At 36.9% G+C, this 20,900-nt stretch overlaps 1 protein-coding gene across 2 annotated transcripts in view; it reads left to right on the forward strand.

Annotated features, from left to right (window-relative positions):
• The window catches only part of Ten-a (Teneurin-a transmembrane protein), a 928,723-nt gene that overhangs the window by 632,704 nt on the left and 275,119 nt on the right, over window positions 1–20,900 (forward strand). The window lies entirely within an intron of this gene.

The raw sequence follows: 20,900 nt of genomic DNA on the forward strand, positions 1-20,900 counted from the left end.
ATACATTTTAAATTTCAAAATAGTAATAACCATAAACTCTGAAACATGAGCAAACATAATTTCGCAGACAAATCGGAATAAATAACTACAGTATACATTATTCATGCACAATAATTGCATTTGGCAGAAAAACCGCAACTACATTCGTTCATTATAAATTTCATTTATTGGGGTTTAAATGTCGAGGTTCGGTATGAATATTTATAAAAATGTGAAAATACGAATTGACATTCAGTGGCGAATTGAATTTGCAGAAACAATATAGAATGCAGACGGTTTATTGATTCAATTTCGGCTCTGATGTCGATGGAATAACATCCGAAAAGTTTTTCGACATTGTGAAACTTCAAAGGATTTATTGAATTTTTATGTTTTGATCTACATAGACGACAGAACTGGGGATTTGAAAATCCTTCTACGGAGATAGGCTCATATTTGCAATCACATCCAAAGATCATGAAAGATATGTACAATAAGATTGCATTGTTGAAATGTATCGTGTCTTGACGTGAGACCGCAGAGCCGACACCCGACTTACTTGACGTGGGTGAATTCATCAACTGTAGTCACGTATTTATTTCGTTCTCAATGAAATTGTTACCATTCAGAGTAATGTTTTGATTCAAATTAATTTTATCTCATTATACCTGTGAGTTCCTATTGAGATATGGAACAATGAAGCCTAGCAGTTCTCAATTGTTTCTGTTTATTGTACTGGTTAGTTCCACTCGATGGGGTCATCTGAAGGAACACCTCGTTCAGGTCAGTCTCTACTTCCCTACACAGTAGGTTAATGGACTGACTCCTATCAGGAAACAACTACTCCCCTGGCTAATGCCACGAATGGTGTTGGATTATATCTGACAGATGTCAGTGCAGGATTTTTCAAAGAAGAAATTCCTGCACATGCTGTTGGCGTTACAACTGTCGCAATCGATTTTCAATTATAGGAACGGACACATTAACCTAATGTGTAAGTAAGCAGAGACTGGCCTTGACGAATTGTTCCTCCAGATGATTTGCTCTATAGGTGAATAGTTTTCAAGAATGCTCACTTACTAATATGTGAAATTCAATTCAATGGACATATTCAATTCCGTTGTCTTAGTAGAGTTAGGGTCGAGTCACTGTCATAATCATGATATTTAATTGAGTTTATGTTTTCCTATGGAAGCGTTTATGCAAAGTTCAAATTTTAGGTCACAATCATATTTGTATATTTGATTTCATTAGTCCAATTTTATTAGGACAGTATCAGTGATTTTCACGTATGATTCGAAAATAAGATTTTATTTTACAAAAACTGTGCACAAATGGAATGGGGATGATTACGAGAAACTCATCCGGCAGAGTGCGCTGAGTGTTTGTCACATTGGTCATAAGCTGTCAAAGTTTCCACCGTTATTTATTGATTTATTTGAAAGTTTCTTTAAAAAATTGCTTGCAATTCAAGATGTATTCCACATGGCATATCGCTCAGTTGAAGGAGGAGTTACAGAGGACAGGTGCAACCCTAGGAGGGAAGACGGCTGATCTAGTAGAAAGGTTCTTAATTTTGCATATTTGAACAACTCCCCTATTATAAAGACAGTTTTTTGCATCCAATTTGCTCCCAAGAAATATATTAATGAAAAAAACCCACATATTTTGTGTTTTTTCACTAATAATCAATGAACATTATTCTAACCTCAAAAACATGCAAGTTTTGAGGTTCAATTTTGTTTTCAGATTAGAGGCTTATGATAAACATTTCAATTTCGAGAATATCCCTCAAGAGAGACCTGTATAATAGAGAACAGATTTTTTGTTCATTAGAAATTCATCATTGGAAAATATTCTGAATCAAGTTGGTGTTTGTGTGGACTGGCTGATTAGGTGACTTTCCTTATCAGGATTATCTTCTTCGGGGTGGAAAGTAACTTCTGAGGCAATTTCTTGTTGGAGGTCTAGATAATTTATATCTGAAAATCAAATGGAATATAGTGGTGGTTGAGCAGTCAATATAATAAATTTATTTATTGGATACTCACCATTGAGAGGAAGCTGATTATCTTTATCTTCGAAAATTTCAGATCATTCACTACTAGCGTTTAGCATTCCTTTTTTCTAATCTCAACATCCGTGGACTGATAGAATTCGAAGTACAGTGAAATATGGAAGGTACAGCTGATTTCTTAAAAAATTTTCTTTGGAGTGAAAATCCTATAAAGTTTTATAAAATTAGTATCACAGTAAGTAGAATGGATGCTACCCACCAGTTGTTTTTGAAGTAGTCTCAAAATCAAAATCTTTGAAATGTTCACCACATAACTTAGAATGATCAGTACATTTGAACTTTACTATCCTCAAAGATTTTTCCCATTTTTTTCTCATAGCAGTATCTTCAGGAAACTTATAAACTCCCATTTCTTTGCATTCGAAAGAAGCACAACGACCCATTTTCCTGAATAAAAACGAAAAATCACAAATTTTTCCATATAACCAATGTATCTTTTGATGACAAACACTTAGCTCCCTCTATGTACAACAAATTGACAGTTTGCTTTCCCATTAGAGGAAATATGCTTGAATTTATGCCGTCATACCTGGTTAATCCTATGTTAAAGTTGAAAACTGTTGTTCTGAGTATACGACGAATGATATTGGGGTGCCTCAGGGGTCCGTACTGGGGCCACTAATGATCAGCATATTCATAAACGATATGCCTGAGTTCTTATCAATAGGATCTGTCACGATATTTGCAGACGACTCCTCAGTAGTGGTTACAACGCAAACATCAGAGGCACTTCAAAATGCTATTACACATATTATATATTCATTTGAAAATTGGTGTAATAGAAATAATCTCATCTTGAACTTGAATAGAACCGTATGTATCAATTTCAAATGCCAAGAAATTCACAATAACAAAACTTTGGATGTTCTATCAACTAGTACCAATACAAAATTTCTAGGGGCCTATCTAGATCAGTGTTTAACATGGAGTGACCAACTGCAGCATGTTTTGCAAGAAATTAGGCTCAGGATTCTATGCAATTTTGAAACTGATGTCTACGGTGAATCAGATGGGTCCTATTGATACTTACTATTATCTATAGAAATTATCAATATGTAAAGCAACATATTGATGAATTCACAAAAAACTCGAATTTCCATTCATATCCTACAAGAAACGCGGATGCACTTCCAGTTACAAAGCATAATTTGAAGACCTTTAAAAGATCTTCAGACTACGCAGGTATAAGGATATTTATTAAACTTCCACAACATTTCAAAAAACTGGACCATAAATAATTCAAAAAATGAATAAAAACATTTCTGTGTGCAAAAGCCTATTACTCCATCAGTGAATTCCTGAATGGAACTGAGAATTCACATGGAAGAGACAAGAAAAATATTTATTTGTTCCAAAAGCGAAATTTTTGGAAGAAGCGTAATACTTGGAAAATTAAGCCAACTTTCCCGATCACAACGTGCATATGTTGGTTATATACGTTCCTTTTTTTCATCAACTACATTCACTATCGCTCTGAATATCGGAGACAATACTGCATAAAAAATCAATTATATGATAAGGAGTCTTCCGCTTATATACATTTCCTTGGAAATAATGAAATGTTCGTAGGCAATTTTCCACCCGCTTTCATAGAAAATATTTTATCATACAATATAGACAACGTATAATGTCGAGGAAGTGGATTTCATAAGGAAAATAACTTTTTCAGTTTTCTTTTCCTTACATAATGTATTCAGCTCTGATTCATATTGCTTCTCCTGGCAAAGTAATCATTCTCTTGTTTCAATTTCTGTCTTTGATATTAGAATCAGGTGAAAACATGTCAGTATAAAATATGCATAGACAAGAGGAAAACAAGTTTGAATTTATAGAAGAAACAAAAATATTACCTTTCATGGAAAGTAAAATTAAGTTTGCAATATGAAATTCATAAAACCAGCCCTTTCCACGTAAGTGCGATGCATCGAATAACTTCTTGAAGGAAGCTGAATTATAAATAATAGAATTACGACTATGCGCGATCGATTCATCTTTTGTAATAGAAAAATTGACGTTCTGAGCTGATTGATCGTGATCGCTGTGAAGCTTATTTTGAAATAGATACATTTCAGGAAATTCATGGGAGTCATATGAAAATGATGACATACTAAACATTCAGCTGTTGAAATGAATGTGTGTCAAACATTGAAAAATTAGGTATTATAATGAGTTATTTTTTCTCAATTACATTCTTACAGTCTTACAGAATGGCCAAGGTTTTTGCGGCCGAGATTTTCAGTGTCACTATTTTTCGGGTTTGAAGGCGGACGATTTTTGGAAATTATTCCTGACGTTTCGCGGGTGTGCGAGTGACTAGCTTCTTCAGGAGTTTATACATCCTGAGTAATCTCCGATGACTGGATATTACGGCTGCGTAAGGCGTATTCAAGTTGACTCTGGTAGTTTGGTGTGCTGATACCTGAACCTGGATTGGGTAAAATGCTTAAAGTGTATTTACGTTGACTCAGGTAGTCTGGTGTGCTAATACCTGTACCTGGATTGAGTAAAAACGTTTTCATATTGACTCAGGTAGTTTGGTGTGGTGATAACTATACCTGGATTAGGTTAATTTCGTAAAACTTTTTCACGTTGACTCAGGTATTTTGGTGTGCTGATACCTGGACCAGGATTAGGTAAATTGCTTAAAGCGTATTTATGTTGACTCATGTAGTCTGGGTAAATTTCTGTGTTTATATTTACACAGGTAGTTTGGTGTAGTGATACCTATACCTGGATTAGGTAAATCTCATAAAGCTTTTTCACGTTGACTCATGTATTTTGGTGTGCTGATATCTGTACCTGGATATGGTATACTTCGTAAAGCGTGCTCATGTTGACTCAGGTAGTTTGGTGTGGTGGTACCTGTACCTGAATTAGGTATATTGCTTGAAGTATATTTATGTTGACTCAGGTAGACTGGTGTGCTGATACCTGTACCTGGAATAAGTTATTTCGTAAAGCGTGTTCATATTGACTTAGGAAGTTTGGTGTGGTGATACTTGTACCTGGATTAGGGGAATTGCTCAAAGTGTATTTATGTTGACTCAGGTAGTCTGGTGTGCTGAGTAAATTTCATAAAGCGCGTTCACATTGACTCAGGTAGTTTGGTGTAGTGATAGGTACATTTCGTAAAGCTTTTAGACGTTGACTCAGGTATTAAGATGTTCTGATACCTGAATCTGGATTAGGTAAATTTGCTCAAAGCGTATTTACGTTGACGCAGGTAGTCTGGTGTGCTAAGTAAATTTCGTAAAGCGTGTTCATATTGACTCAGGTACCGGTCTGCAAGTGTGCCCGTTTCATAATTGAAGGTCGAGTCTTTCAGTTGTATTGCCAATTGCATATGCAGGAAATTTTCTGTGAAGATTCCTGCACTGACGCCTGCCGGATATAATCCAACGCCCTACGTGTTATTACCCAGGGGAGTAGTTGTTTTCTGATAGGCTTCAGTCCATTAAACCTACTGTGTAGGTATATAGAGACTGGCTTGAACGTTTAAAGTTCATTTGCTTTAGATTTGTTGACTCAGGTAGTTTGGTGTACAGATACCTGTTCCTGGATTAGGTAAATTTGGTAAAGCTTTTTCAAGTTGACTCAGGTATTTTGGTGTGCTGATACCTGAACCTGGATTATGTGATTTGTTCAAAGTGTATTTATGTTAATTCAGGTAGTTTGATGTGCTAAGTAAATTTCGTAAAACGTGTTCATATTGACTCAGGTAGTTTGGTGTGTTGGTACCTGTATCGGGATTAGGTAAATTTCATTAAGCTTTTTCATGTTGACTGAGTGTGCTAATACGTGTACCTGGATTAGGTAAATTATCGATAACATTTCACGGTAGGTAGAGAAGGGTCGACGAATGCTATTGACAATTCACCTAATACAGGTACATGTTCAGCACACCAAACTAGGTACCTGAGTCAACATGAACATGCCTCACGAAATTTACCTAATCCAGGTGCAGGCACAGGGGCCAACATAAATATCAATATGAATATTGTCGATAGAGAATTTGGGTTATCACATTTGAAGGATGTTCTCTGAGATTTTGAATTGTTGAAGTCAAATAACATTCCAAGAACCTTTTAAAACTTTATGACAAATATGTTATCCGGCTCGAAGGACCAACTGTTGAATATTTTTCAAATTGCGGAGGATGATTTCCTGGTTTTGCTGTGGTTTCCTCTGGTTACAATCTCCAAACGTTTCAACTGCAATTGCGGCAGTCATCTTCAGTGTCAACTGTCAAAGTTCAAATGTATATTACTTCGAAATTAATGTGATCACATGCAGTGGAACTGAAATAATTTCAATGGGAATTCACGCTTGTTTCTTCTCGCTGAAAATTGACTTGTCTTCATGAATGTAACTTCTGTTCGCATTCTTATCACTCATTCCATAAAATACCTCGGGAGTTGTACGAGTTAATTAAAGAAAATGCACCGAAAGCGAAATGACATCCACTTCCGCGATTCTTCTAAAATTGAGGAAACAAAAGAAGGATTAATTTCTGAGCACCCACACTTTCGGATGACTTTCCGCAAATTTTTTCTGACATCTGCCGAGATCAAAAAAGGGTGAGAATTCGCTACATTAACTGAAAGTTCTCCTAATTACTGCATTTAACTTTTTGAATTTGATGTAGCCGCAAGTCTGTTCTCTGGGATAATTCTTTGAAAGTTGCTATATACCGCTTCAATCATTGAATTTCTTTGGACAAGTTAATTTTGTAATAAGGTATTTTGAGTTTTTTGACATATGGTCAGAGATGTTGAATAGTTTTTCGAAAACTCATGAATGACCGTAATAATTCTTTGAAGGCCGAAGGATGACTCCGGTCATTTATTAGTTTTCCATTTCCCAGGATATAACTTTATTAAGGTGAGCTGAAAAGTTCGTAGTCTGACTCACAGATGGCGTTACTAGTATCAAAACAATCTGATTTCCAGATGATCCTAACCTTCAAAAGAGATGTGTACGAATTTCACAGCTATCGGATTACCTGTTCAGGAGTGTAGCAACTTTTGTAAGTTTGAAGAAAATGGACAAAATTGAATCCCGTGTGTTGATAATACATCAATTTTTGGCGAAAAACAACAGTTGGAACCATGGCTTTGTTTGACAAACATTATTGGGACTTTGAACCAGGAAAATCCACTGGTGAAAAGTGGTTTGCTGGGTTGAAACGAGGTGAAATAAGCACTGAAGACGGTGCAAGCAGTGGACGCTCCAAAGAGACTGTTACCGACGAAAACATCAATGAAGCGCCCACAAAATAATTTTGGATGACCGCAAAGTGGAGTTGATTGAGATAGCTGAGGCTCTAAATATATTAAAGAAACGTGTTTTATATATTATGTATGAATACTTGGGTATAAGAAAGCTCAGTTCGAGGTATTTGCCACGCGAGCTGTCAGTTGACCAACAACGAACCGATTATTTTGAGCAGTGTTCAAAGCAGTTCCACCATAAAAAACCCGAATCACCAGAATCAAAATGTTTGTCATCTGAGTGGAATGTACGTAGTGAACCGACTCTAAAGCTTGTAAAGACACAACAGTCAGCTGGCAAGGTTATGGTATCGTATTTTGGGATGGGCATCGACTATCTTGGAAAGGGAGGAACAATCAACAGCGACTATAACTTAGAGTAATTGGAGCCATCGAAGAAAGAAATTGCGAAAATACAGCCCCAGGTAATCGTCGAAACTGAAAACTATTTTGAGGTCAAAGAAAAATCGTACTATGCAAATGGTATCGAAGGCAACTATATTGAATGAAAATTTTGATAAAAAACGTGTTTTTTCCTATGTTAGCCTGCGAACTTTTCATATCAATTGACCATGTGTGGCAAAAGGGTTTTCTAGTCAAACTTCGATGCTATGGATTGTCAGATCATTTTCAGCTTTCTGAAAGAACGTTTCCTGCAAGTGGCCGTCGAGGGATATCTCCCGAATACTTTTACCATCAACGCTGGTGTTCCCCAGGGATCCATATTGTCTTCAACTCTCTTGTTATTGTATATCAACGACTAATTGGAAAAAACGAAGAATTCAATATATTGCTTTGCTGATGACTGCACTCTTGTCTCATCAGTCCATTTGGATACCAGGTCATCAACTACGGATACACTTCTTCTCCGGCAGCAGAAGGTTGCACATCTTAATGAGGATCTGGATTGCCACAAAAACCCAGGAATGTGTCCGAAACGGATATATTGATTTCAGGGCAGACAATTCCGCTTTCTGCTTCAATAAGTTTGTTGGGAGTTCAAATAGACACCAATACGCCTTAGCACAATCATGTCGCTGGAATTGCAAAGGCTGCTTCTCAAAAGCTTGGAACACTGTTCCGAATCAGAAAACTGTACACACCTCAATTTTTTAAATGCTTCATAAGGCTCAGATCCGACCTTATTTAAGTATTGTTCTCATGTATGGAGCTCCACCCCTAAGCATACCCTGAAGCTGCTGGATCACATCCAGAAAAGAGCCATCCGCCAGATTGGAGACGCAAACATCAGTTGCAACCTTGATAGTCTGGAACATCGAAGAAAGGCTGGATTTGTCTTCCTTTCATAGATACTGGCAAGGTCCACGTTGGGAAATGTAGCTTGTAATATATTCCAAAGCGCGTTGGACGTTGTTCACAGTTGGTGCCTGAGAGAGCAGATGTCTATCACCACCAGCAAAACTGTGGTAATCCCCTCCACCAAGAGAAGAAAATTGGACGATCTAACGCCACTTTCCTTCAATGATGTGGTCATTCCATTTGGAACGGAGTAGAAATATCTTGGCATTACCCTTGATGAAAGTTTCACCTGGAACGCTCACTTGGAAAAAGTTTTACACAGAGCCTGACTGTCTCTATGGACATGTCGAAGGATTTGTGGTAAAATTTTGGGTTTAGGTCCAAAAAAAATCCATTGGATTCATGTGATGATTGTCAGACCAATGATAACTCATGAAGCAATTGCTTGGTGGACGAAGACTTTACAGAAAATGGCCCAAGCCGTTATAGAGACAGGCTTGTCTGACTATCAGGGGTACCATCAGTACCACACCATCAGCGGCAATGGAGATCTTTCTAGATCTACCTCCTCTCCTCATTTTTCTGGAAAGAGAGGCTAGATGGACTGTATACAGACTTTTGCTAATTGCTAATTGCACAAATTAATTCAATGCAGAGTGTAACAAACTCTTGGTTGACATTGGAAGTCACAGCATTCTGGAAATGACCTCTGACTTTACGCCTCCAACTCTCAACTACGTACTGTCTTATAAAGTACTATTCCCGAGTAGAGAGGACTGGATCCTCCGGGAGGAGGAAATATCAAGAGCAGATAGTTGTTGGTTCACAGATGAATCAAAACCACCTTCCCGTTCTGGTGCAGGTGTTTTCGGTCGCAGACCCAGGACAGAGTTATCCACCTGCCTAGGAGCTTATGCGACTGTATTTCGAGCGTCTGAATTGGTAGCAAACTGCCAAAAACGAGTCTCCTCGATAGGAAGACTTAACAAATTGTCTCTGGTATGGATTCCTGGCCATACTGGCCTGGAAGGCAATAAAGCTGCTGATTCTCTTGCAAAGAAGGTTGCTGCAAGCGGTTTCCTTGGACCAGAACCTGTCATTGGCATCGCTTTGTGCTTTGCCAAACAAACACTGAACACCTGGATGACAAGAAGATTTATGGACTTCTGGCAGAATTTTCCAGGATTGGCTCATTCCAAGGTGTTCATTCCCCCTTCGAAGCTTGATACCAAACAGTTGTTGGACTACAGTGGGGATGATGTCTAACAGGCCTTCTCACACGACACTGTCATCTAAATCATCATATGCATAGACTCGGACTGTCGGAAGACAGTGTGTGTCGCCTCTGTCTAGAAAATGATGAAACAGCAGAGTATATACTTTGTGCCTGCCCCGCTGGGGATCTAATCGGGTTCTTTGAGTTCGGCAGATCCGTACTTTCACCATCTGACCTGAAAGACCACTCACCATAAAAACTAATCGGCTTCGTTAAGAAGCTGGGTTTATTTGGCCGAGTGTGCATAGGTATGAGCCACAATAAACCCTTGTGGTTTGCGGTGGAGGGTCGAGTAGACCCACTCACTTTAGACCTACCTACCTACCTATTTGAATGTTATCAGATTTGTTTTAGAAATATTTTGCGATAGCATATTCGATTCACACCAATTTTTATTTTTTCCAAATCTGAGTGGAGAAACCAAGTCAAAGCACCAGGATCATTATTACACCAAAGTACCGTAGTGTCATCCGCAAACAGGTACATGCTCCAGATATATGAAGCAGATTAGACGGCCTTCGAAATAAGTTTAACTACCCAACTTTTTATGAGTAAGAGGTATTTTGCTAGACACATATCTCAAAACCCATACGGTATAAATATTTACATGTTTTGATTGCCGCATTTTTTTTCAATTTTGTATATTCTTTTGGTAAATTTCATGATTTCTTTTAATAACTATTCAATTTCTTCCGAAAGCAAATCAAAAGACCTCTCGTTATCCAAAATATTCGACAGATCATCAACTCTGGTATGAAAACTGATTTTGATATATGATTTCCATATATTTTCTCAGAGAAAACTGTACCTTGAGGACCGTACTTTTTCTTCACGGGTCAGATCTACTGAAAAAACTGGATAAAACTCCATCTCCGATATGTTATCGATAATCAGGGCCGGTCGTAGCTGACGAAGTCAGTTAACAAGCAGAATATAATCGCCAGAAATTAACCTGATGTTTTTTCGGATTAAATCAAATCCTTGAAAAGGATCGTTTGAAGTCGGTCTCGAGAGAGAGATATGGAAACCGACGCAGCTATCTTGACAAATCTGAGAGGAAGACTTTCCACAATGGCTCGCTATTAACATAGAGAGCTTTGAGACAAAGCATTCGCTGATAACCGTTTTCTGCATAGGACAGGCACACAATATCATGTTAAGTACCTAGACGGTAAGCCTCTTTATAAATTTCAGCCTGGAGATGAACGTCTGGTAAGTAGCAGTGAACTATACACGTTCTGTTTGACTGAAAAATAATTCACTTTTCCGCTTCCGGAAAAAAATTAAAGGTCATGGCTGTAACAATCCATGGGTACAAGAGGTGATTTTGAAGAGGAATTGATGCGGACGTGAAAAGTGATTCTCCCAATTTCTGAACAAGAGTAGATATCGAGGTTTGACAAATTTCACAGGAAAGAAACAATAATAAATTACTCTTTTGTCACTTTTTAACACAGTACAAACGTAAGTAGTACCCTACTCTCTTAACTTTTGAGCGGTCAAGATATCGAAGTCAAACAAAATTTTTGTAAAAAAGGGGCATTTTGAGTACAATCGAGTTGTTTCTAAAGTTTCGTCCATTTTTATGGGTCTAGTTAAAACTGTAATGTTGCAGTGACTGGTCATCCAATTCATCTAAATAAGTGCATTCGAGTCAGTGCACGTAATAAAAGTGGTTTGAATTTGTCAGCATAGAAATTGTATGCTCAAGATTTAGTCGACGATGGTCCTGATTCTGATTGACGAAGGTGCGGATGGGCCTTGTCGTGGTGCAGAATCAGACCACTTCTGTTGGCTGCTGCTGGCGCAAAATTGAACAGTTCAATCTTCCTCTTGAAGATGATCACCTGGTGATCGAAACACGTGTCGAGATGTTGTAATAACGGTTTGGTGTTGGGATAAAACTCGAGTAATATTCATTACTACACAAAAGGTTCCAGACAGTGCATCACAAACCTATATTTATTGGGAAAAATACAAAAGGGGGGTCTTATGACTCAAGTGTTACTATTTCCATTCGAGTTTGAAAGCCGAGGTAGTTTCAAACTACATTCTTACGTTTCGCCAGCACGAGTGGCTGGCTTCTTCAGAGGTTCATTCATATTGATGATTCACCGATAACTGATGATTTCAAGTTGTATTGATATTGACTCAGGTAGTTAGCCTCTCTTGTTGATGTGTTGCTATTGGTCGAAGTGTTATTACCTGTTAATGACGTATTTATTCCCGCCGTACACCTTAGCGGGTTATTATTGGCTATGATATTGATACTTGACTTATTAATGAGTGACCTGTGGTCCGTAAAAGCCGCAACATTGCATTGAGTTGTTGCTCTTCGCTCGAAAAATATTTCAGTCCTCTATACAACCACCTTTATTGTTTTCAATTTGGATATGTAGCTGCGCAGTTATTGGTATACGTACCGAAGACCAAGAAAAATGATAATTCATAACACTGCGACCAACAGAGGAATGAAGCAGCTCCAAATTTAATTTTCACGAGTTACTAACAAGATTATAATCAATAATTCCGCAAATGGTTATTGAGAATGGAAACAGTGAAGGTTGTTGCATAGAGAATAAGAATGTTGGTAGGTATGGGAAAGAAATTTTTTAGCTTTCTACTATTTCATCTTCAGATATCATTTACAGGACTACTACACATTATACAAGAGTTAAAATTTCACTGTCATCTTCACAGGTAGACATTCAATGATTCGCCGTAAGAAACTTGCCTTACGACTCTCAACTACCAATCTGAATAACATTATTAGAAAAAAAATACAATCCATTCATAAAATCACGATTTTATGTCACGGAATGAGTTTGATCTACTCATGTCATCTATGACATCGTAATGACATTCATTCGCTCATTTTATTAAATCCCAGCCAAAGGAATGTTTTTTGAATGAAAAATGTTTATATTTTAAGCAGTGATTGGTAGGTATATTTTCGATAAATGCATTTGATCGTTAATATGACAGCGACACACGACAGCTATTTGACATGAAAGTAGTTGTCATTTGATTTTCGGCAGTTGTCATGGTTTTTGTTCGCAATTATCGCAATGAACTATGGAAAACAGTAGCGATAGTGAGTTTGAACATGTGCCTCACGAAGATTCGAATGCAGTAGCTGCTGCTCCAGCACAATTATTGCCTGAACAATCAAAGTCCAGTTACGAGGACGTTCATGATTTGTTCTCGAAATGCAAAACTATTACAGGTGATGTGATTGCTTATTTGGCGCAAAAATCTAAAACTGTCGAATCCACTACCTTGTCGAGCATGTTCTCTATGTTGGAAAGTAGCATTTCAGTAAAGAAAAATGTAAACATAGCCACTTATTCGAAGGTTATCGCATTTCTTGAAACGAATGTTGGTTATGGAGTGAAGAAATCATAAGTCTTCAACAGCAAGCAGCTCACTATTATTATAATTATTATAATGATGCCCTCACGTTTCCATAAGGAATCCATCGGTTATTGTTAATTTGTTTGTTTGAAGTTTTTTCTTTCTGTAAATAGTAAAGAAAAAAACAAGAATTTAAATTGGCCGCGTGTTTGTTGACCAATAAAATTGATCGTGTCTAGAGCGGAGTTGCCAAGTGTATTGATTTTTAATATCCAATCACCGATCTGATGATCCAATTTGACAGACGCCATTTTTGTTGTTATTGTTGTCAACTCGGTGTGAATACGACTGTTACTATTATATAATTACAGAACGTTTTTTTGTAAAAGGTAGGTTTCGGCGGGTACCTATTTTGCTGCATATTCCCAAAAATATGTTTTCAGGTTATTTTTGGATTGATATGTTCTGGAGTAATTCTACATTTCACTGTACATATTTCTGCTTCTCTTTTTAGTCATCATACTGCTCCTTGGCCGAGATAAAATAAAAATCAAATCAAAACTTTCCATCCTTCGATAAAAGACAAAGTATGAAATGAATGTCATATAAAAAAAGGGACCTACTAAATGTAGCACCTACCGTTTCAATTTTTCATTCTTTTCGGTACCAAAGTATTGCAAATTCTTCAAGTAAAATTCATCGATCATTTCAAAATCAACTTTTGGTAAGTTGTCGGGAGTCAGTTACTTTAACAAAAAGTTTGTGGAAACCATTGTCTAATATACGTTGAATTTATTATTTTTGGTGGGTGGCCTGAGCATTCGAAAACTATTTGAAAATACAGCTGGTTTAATTCTATTTAGAATTATATTTAGATATAACTTGTACCATTTCAGTCATGAAGGCAAATATTATTGTCCATATTTATGCTTGATTCATGGATAGAGCGACCTTATTATTGTATATTTATTTGTTTGCTGGATTTATTCTTAAAAAACGAATGAATGATTACAGGAAATTTCAATTGATCGTCCATTTTCTCAGGAAAATGGAGTACCCATATCACAATTTATTGGTTTATTTGGCATTGGACATGTATGTCATATCGGATTCATTCTGCTTGTTTTTGCAACATTGAGTTTCAACTTTTTCTTAGCTGACAGCTCGCGTAGAAACAATTCGTTTTTTCATCAAGTTTAGTTTGTGTATGTTTTGAAAGTGTTTTAGAGATATATTTGAATATTAATATGGTGTATTCTTGTGCTGATTTTAGTTGTGCGAAAAGGCACAAGAAAACAAAGCACATTGGTTTATAAGCGAGTTACTTCATATAATGAGTTTAGGTTCCCAAAGGATGAAATAATGAGAAAAAAATGGGTGAAAGTATCATTCAGAAATTGACTATAAAAGAAAGGGGAACGAAAATATTGAATTTGATGACAGAGTTTTTCATTTCAACTTCAAGTATTCTCCACAGAAAGTATTATCTGGAGTTTATCCTGTTACTGATCAATGGTATTATTACCTCAGAAGTTTTTGTTGGATCAGTTCGAGTACAATCAATTCTGTCTATACTTGACCTCAATCAACATTCCTCTCCAAGTTTTGGAAGACTCAACAGATAACCCAAGCGAGCCTATAACGCTTGAATTTAGTAGCTATATATTAGAATGTAGGAATCGCTTTTTTATGATAAATTGCAGTTGTACAGATTGAGGATTGTGGAATGAATTGAATATTTGAGATGATTCTTCAATCCAGTTTGCTATATTTTTTGAATTTCATAACTGTATATTATTAAATAATACATAAAATCATAGTTTAGCTAAATATTTTGTGATCTATCGACTTTGTGAACTGATTTTAGATATAGAACTTATTTGCAAACATGATTTTTCGTGTACATTCTATTCCACGTGGAAAATTTTCCATTAATTGAGACGTTAACGGGTTCATATACACTTCCATATTTGAATTGATGATTATAGGCTTCGTAAATTCTATGATTTGGCATTGTCAATTATTTCTATTGTCCCTATTGGTCAATCGAACAAGAAGCGGGAATAGGGGCGTGACGTCATCACCCTACCACATTTGATTTTTAATAATTATTTACGGAAAAACTACGGTACTTAGAGAAATGAAACAAAGTGCACTGTTTTTCAATTCAAAATTTCTATCAAGTGAACTATAAACTAAAAATCATGAAACAAGCCCATTGACCTTACCAAACTCATTACTTTTTCATACAAGAGAGTATTCAAAACCTTGGAACGTCAGTAACATGTATGAGGTGAATATTCACTTTCAATATAAAACCAACCCTTCATTCATGTTTACTCACCCATAAACCGTTACGTATCGAAGTTAGTTAATAAAAACGGGGCTCGTTTTGAACCCCTTATATATAATTTATCGTCTCTACCTACTTTAACTGCTTTTGTTGTGAGCATTTGTATTATTAAAAATGCCAGTTCCCCATTTCAAATCCATGCAATATGTTCTGATATACTTTTTTATGTCCAACGACAGGGTGGCGATACGGAAACAAATCACATTTGTTTCGCACCCTTCATGATTGAATGTTATTTCTTGATCTGTTGACTGTTTCGTATTTATTGAGGTTTGTTGTTGTTGTTTGATGACACAATAGGTTTCAGAAGTATTGCCACCAATAAATACATCAATATCTGCTAGGGATCGCACTTCATAAAGTAAGATATTGTTAATCCCCAGCTCGCACAAGTTTCCACTCCTGAGAATGATAACCGTGAAGTGAGGAACAGATTCAGTACTCAGAATCGGTGGATGCCCTCTGTGTGAATGTTTGAAGGGACTGATGGAACAGGTGGTAACATTGCTTGACTCCTGAACTAAATTCGATTATATGTGTGTGAAATTAAATATTCAAAAGTGTATTTTCTGGACTGTGCCAGGCTTCACATCAAGCTTGCAGTTGAATTGATGGCTGCTGAAGGTCTCTTGCTGCTGGAGGTCATTGAAAGTCAGAGCAGAAAGTCTAAAAGCCACCTCGTTCACGCAGTTGAAGGTCATTCCAACATCGAATCCTCAAAACTCCAAGATAGCCACGTAAAATGGAATGGAATGATCTAAGGATGTTCAAGGACAAACCCAAAACACTGCTCGTCGTGTGGAATTGGTCAAGGTCGTTCAAAGTCGAACACAGAGCTACTCGGCGACGTTGTGTCTTGTAGGTTGATGGCCGGATAACTGACTCGAATTCATTCGATGTCAACGTCATCTTGTCAAAAATATAGGGCGTAAATGATGGTTATTCAAGATGAAATCCCAAAATACTCCCTCAAAGTCACCTTGCCTGCTTCGTTTGATGTAAGCCAAGGTGCTCTAGGGTCAAACTCAAGATACTTTCCCAAAGTCACCTTGGCTACGTCGTGCGACGTTTTTGGAGGTCGTTTCAAGCTTGAAACTGTGGACAGAGGTTTTGAAATCGGATCAAACCAACTAGGAACCAGAGTTAGAACCCAAAAGTGAACACAGTCCTAGAACAGCTGGCCAATATATCGGAGCACCTAGATTCTAGATAACTGCTGATAAAGATTGCCGGAATCCTGGATTTCAAATTAGAGGAGTTGAAAGAAGAAAATGATTGGTTCCTTGATTGTTTTCATAGTTAGGATAATGAATAGGAGTTGTAAGGTTTGATACTTTGAAGCCTGTAGTGAGCCCCTGTGTTTTGTTACCGATCAGATTGATAAATATTTCTATCGAGGAAACTGACGAGAAACAACCAGGTAAACCTCATTGTTCGTTCAATTGGAGTGTTTCATTGATTGCCTTCTGTGAAAATGAGTTGATCTACAGTGAAGAATATCGAAAAGGGAGCACAACATTTCTGTAATTCGTATTGATGACGTACGAATAAGCTTTTGATTTAGTAACCCGTTTCACCACTTCTTACCGAATTTCTATGAACTGGGCACAAATACTATTTTCTGACTCTAAATCAGGAAAACAGTGAAGAAATCTGGTCCCCAACGTTGGGCCAAATTCTTGTACCATTCGTAATGAACATTTTTTTATTGAGCTCATCTGTTCAATTATATTCATCACTTGCAAAAACAAATTTCATAAACAACGTAACCTCAAACAATCGCTAATAATGAAATGTTTTAAATGTCATTGATTCATTCAGAAAGACGGATATGAATAGTAGGTCGTAATCATTCTTGAATGTACTTTCATATGAGGTGTGATGATTAGGTTTGTGAATTACTGTTTTTGTTTTGTTGCAGGTAAGACTTTCTCCAGCATATGTTAATCTTGCTACTGTGAAACATGGAGATCGGGATAAGGGCAGCTTCAAAGTTAAGTGAAAATTCATATACCTTCTATTCAAAACAAAAAAATATGGAATGCTACTCAAAACCGAAGAAATAAAAGTGGCTTTTTCAAATGAAAATACAGCTGGAAAGCATTTTTTCTCGAAACAAAAAACTAAAACACCACAAGAAATACAATCCAATATTGTGTACAAATTGAACTGTGGAAGCTGTCACAAATGCTATGTTGGTCAAACCGGACGGTATCCAAAAACACGAGTTTCAGAACACATGAGAGACTCTAAGAAACTGAATATGAAAAATCCCACAGCTCTCGTTGAACATGAAAAAGAATATGGACACATATTTTAGATGTTCAACCATACTTATCAAAAAGACTTTTGAGCGAAATGAGACATATCCTCAAATGCGATAGTGTTAACGCTAGAAGAGATGTCGATGGCCTTAATACCGCATATTTTAATTTGATACGCGAAATACCTGAATAATTTACACTTTTTTCATTCTTTTTCTTCCTGCCATTGATTAAAAAACAGACACCACCTTATCAGAATCAGAGATAAAGCCATTCGTTCGTTTCATGCCGTTTTGGTGTCAGTGTTGTCTCTAAAATTTGTTGTTTGCAATGTGTTTATTTTTATTTTTCAAATACGTATCTAATATGTCTGATGATTTTTGAAATAGTATTATCATCGACACGAAAAAACTACTTTTCGGTGAGTAATTTAAATGAAAACTCATTATTTCTTGTGAAATTGAAATAAGTTTTGTGGAAGGTTTATTCATGAAAATTCATTGTTACACAGCCCTGAAGAAGAATTAAATTAAATTCGAAACGTCCACAAGAACACAATTGTTTTTTAAGAAAAACTTGTTCTTGTTACCAAACCAGAAAAATTATTGGATCACTAAACTAGTTAACAAAAAAATATATTAAGGAACAGACCTTCTCACATTCATGTACAAAATATTGAACATGGTTAGCCCTTACAAGATTCTAAATGCATCAAGGTTGATTAACGAGTGTGAAATAGATTATTTTTATTCTGTCAATGACCTAGTGTAAGTTTGGATAATCAAAGAAAGTATTTTACTCTCATCATGAGAGAATGTGTTTGGAAACTATTTCAAATCATCTTCATTTCAGTTGACTATAATGAATTTCTTGTTTTTTATGATGTACTGTATACTGTACTGCATTTTATATAGAAAAAAGGAAAAAGGAATATACCAGTTGTTCCCGAAAAGCTCCATGAACCATAATAATTTGTCCTTAGACTTTTTGATGTGTGCATTCGTGTTTTCCCAGTAGATAATGAAAAAATACTGCTAAATATTGAATATTCACCATATTTCACCGATCAAGAAACTCCTCTAGTCCAGCTGATATGAAGTAAGTGAACTCATGTTATTTTCAGTTCATTTGGGACTGTTTTAATATTGTTACCCTACGTCACCTCAAAGAAAAAACTCCAATAAGCCGTCCACTTCAGCCTTAAAAAATCCCAGGGGTAGGTACTCCATGAACTAAGGCTTCTGTTGGATTAATCTTTTTTGTAAAGTTTATTACTTCATGTAGACATAAAAGAATCAATACAAAGTGGAGGGCTTGAATTCAGATAGAGAAATGAGGTGTAAACCATGATGTGTCCCAACTTTGATGAAAGATAATAATGCCCTGTTAAATCGATGGGAAGGGGATTGCCAATTCCATTAGCGTAGATGTGTTCGTCCAATACTTTTGAACAGTGAGACAGAAATCGAGAATTAAACTGAGGTTCAATGCGAACAAAACGGGTTAATCTAAATTTGAGACACCGTGGAAGTATATCTTATTATTTGGAATATATTTCCATTGCAATTTATTCGTTCAAGAAGGAAACAGGGCATTATATCTGTCATCGCGATGACAGGGATGGTGCTCATCGTTCGCTTCAGCTTTGTTCGAGGTATGATACTCTGAAAATATTTGGTTTTCAATTATGGGAAATCATGGACTTCGTCTTGATGAAGGACATTACCTTGCACTGACGAGAGGCCCAAATAGCCCGAAACCGGTCTGCAAGTGTGCCCGCCCGTCCCAATAATTGAAAATCGATTCTGGCAGTTGTCGCCATCTGTCGGATATAATCCAACACTCTTCAAGGTATTAGCTAGGGGAGTAGTTGTTTTCTGATAGGAAGTTCAGTTCGAAAAAAAAGGAATAGTTTTGTGTAGATAATTTTGTAAATAATTGTAGGTTCTAGATCAGAAATAATGCTGTGAATAATGAAATATATTATGTATTATGAACTCATATGAGCTCATGAGAGTTGTTGAGTTGGCAGCAGTAAACAGTTGGCAACATACATAGACTCAATACCACGGACCGCCTTGTCGATCATACACTACATTGACTTGTCAGATGATTCAGTTCTTTTTTACGAAACTTTGTACACAACAGACGCCAGGAAGTTGTTTTTGATGGGGTACATTCCACATCCTAGTGTGGAATGTACTCCATCCCATGTTCCTCAGGGATCAAGTCTTGTCCCTCTCCTATTCACGATATACACCAGATATCAGTCAATCAGTGAAATGTCTTCAGTATTGCAGGGTACATCTCTATGCCGATGACACCCAAATCTATGACGCTAATAGGCGAACCTGTTATGTTTTCTACCCTTGCTAAAAATGTGTGAAGATAATAATAATAATTCAAAAATTTTTGGTCCAAAAAATCACAGAGATATTGTGAAACAACAACTCCATACTAGTATAGGCTCTGATAGATTGGAAATTGTGAAGAAAGCAAAAAATCCTGGGGTAACTATAGACAGTGATCTCCGATTTAATTCCCATGTGAATCCAGAAAGCGTACCTCTCACTCAAGCTGATTAAGGGAATTGCAAGTTCTTCTCTGAAAACAAAAGACTGCAAACGATTCAAAACCCCTTGCCTTCGCCTCATTCATGGGGTAAGTAGAAGGAACAAAATCCCATCAAAGCTGTCAGAAACTTGATGGCTTAATATGGAAAACCGAAGGTCGCTATACTCTTCATGTAAGTCTGTAATTCTTAGGAATCGACAAATAAATCTCCGCTTCTGGGGATAAGAACGTTGCGCTCTTCGACAAACCAATCCGGAATCGGCTGCTCTCCGTCCAGTCATGAGTTAAAAACTCTGGCCTGATGGCGGTGGGTGGTAGGTAGTTTTTTTCACCAATAAGTGTTCAGACCATCTGGGCCTGGAGCAGCAAAGTTCTTGAAACCCACAAGGGCTCTTCAAACGTCATCCAGGGTTATCGGGTTGCGCTGTTCATTGAGCTCAGACTGTCGAAGCTCTCTGTTGAAAGTTTCGAACCGCGCTAGGGCTAAAGTGTC

Source organism: Leptinotarsa decemlineata, unplaced genomic scaffold (genome assembly GCF_025532065.1).
Source record: "Leptinotarsa decemlineata unplaced genomic scaffold, Ldec_3_MD MMD2_tig00001621_RagTag_RagTag, whole genome shotgun sequence".
NCBI classification, from domain to species: Eukaryota; Metazoa; Arthropoda; class Insecta; order Coleoptera; family Chrysomelidae; genus Leptinotarsa; species Leptinotarsa decemlineata.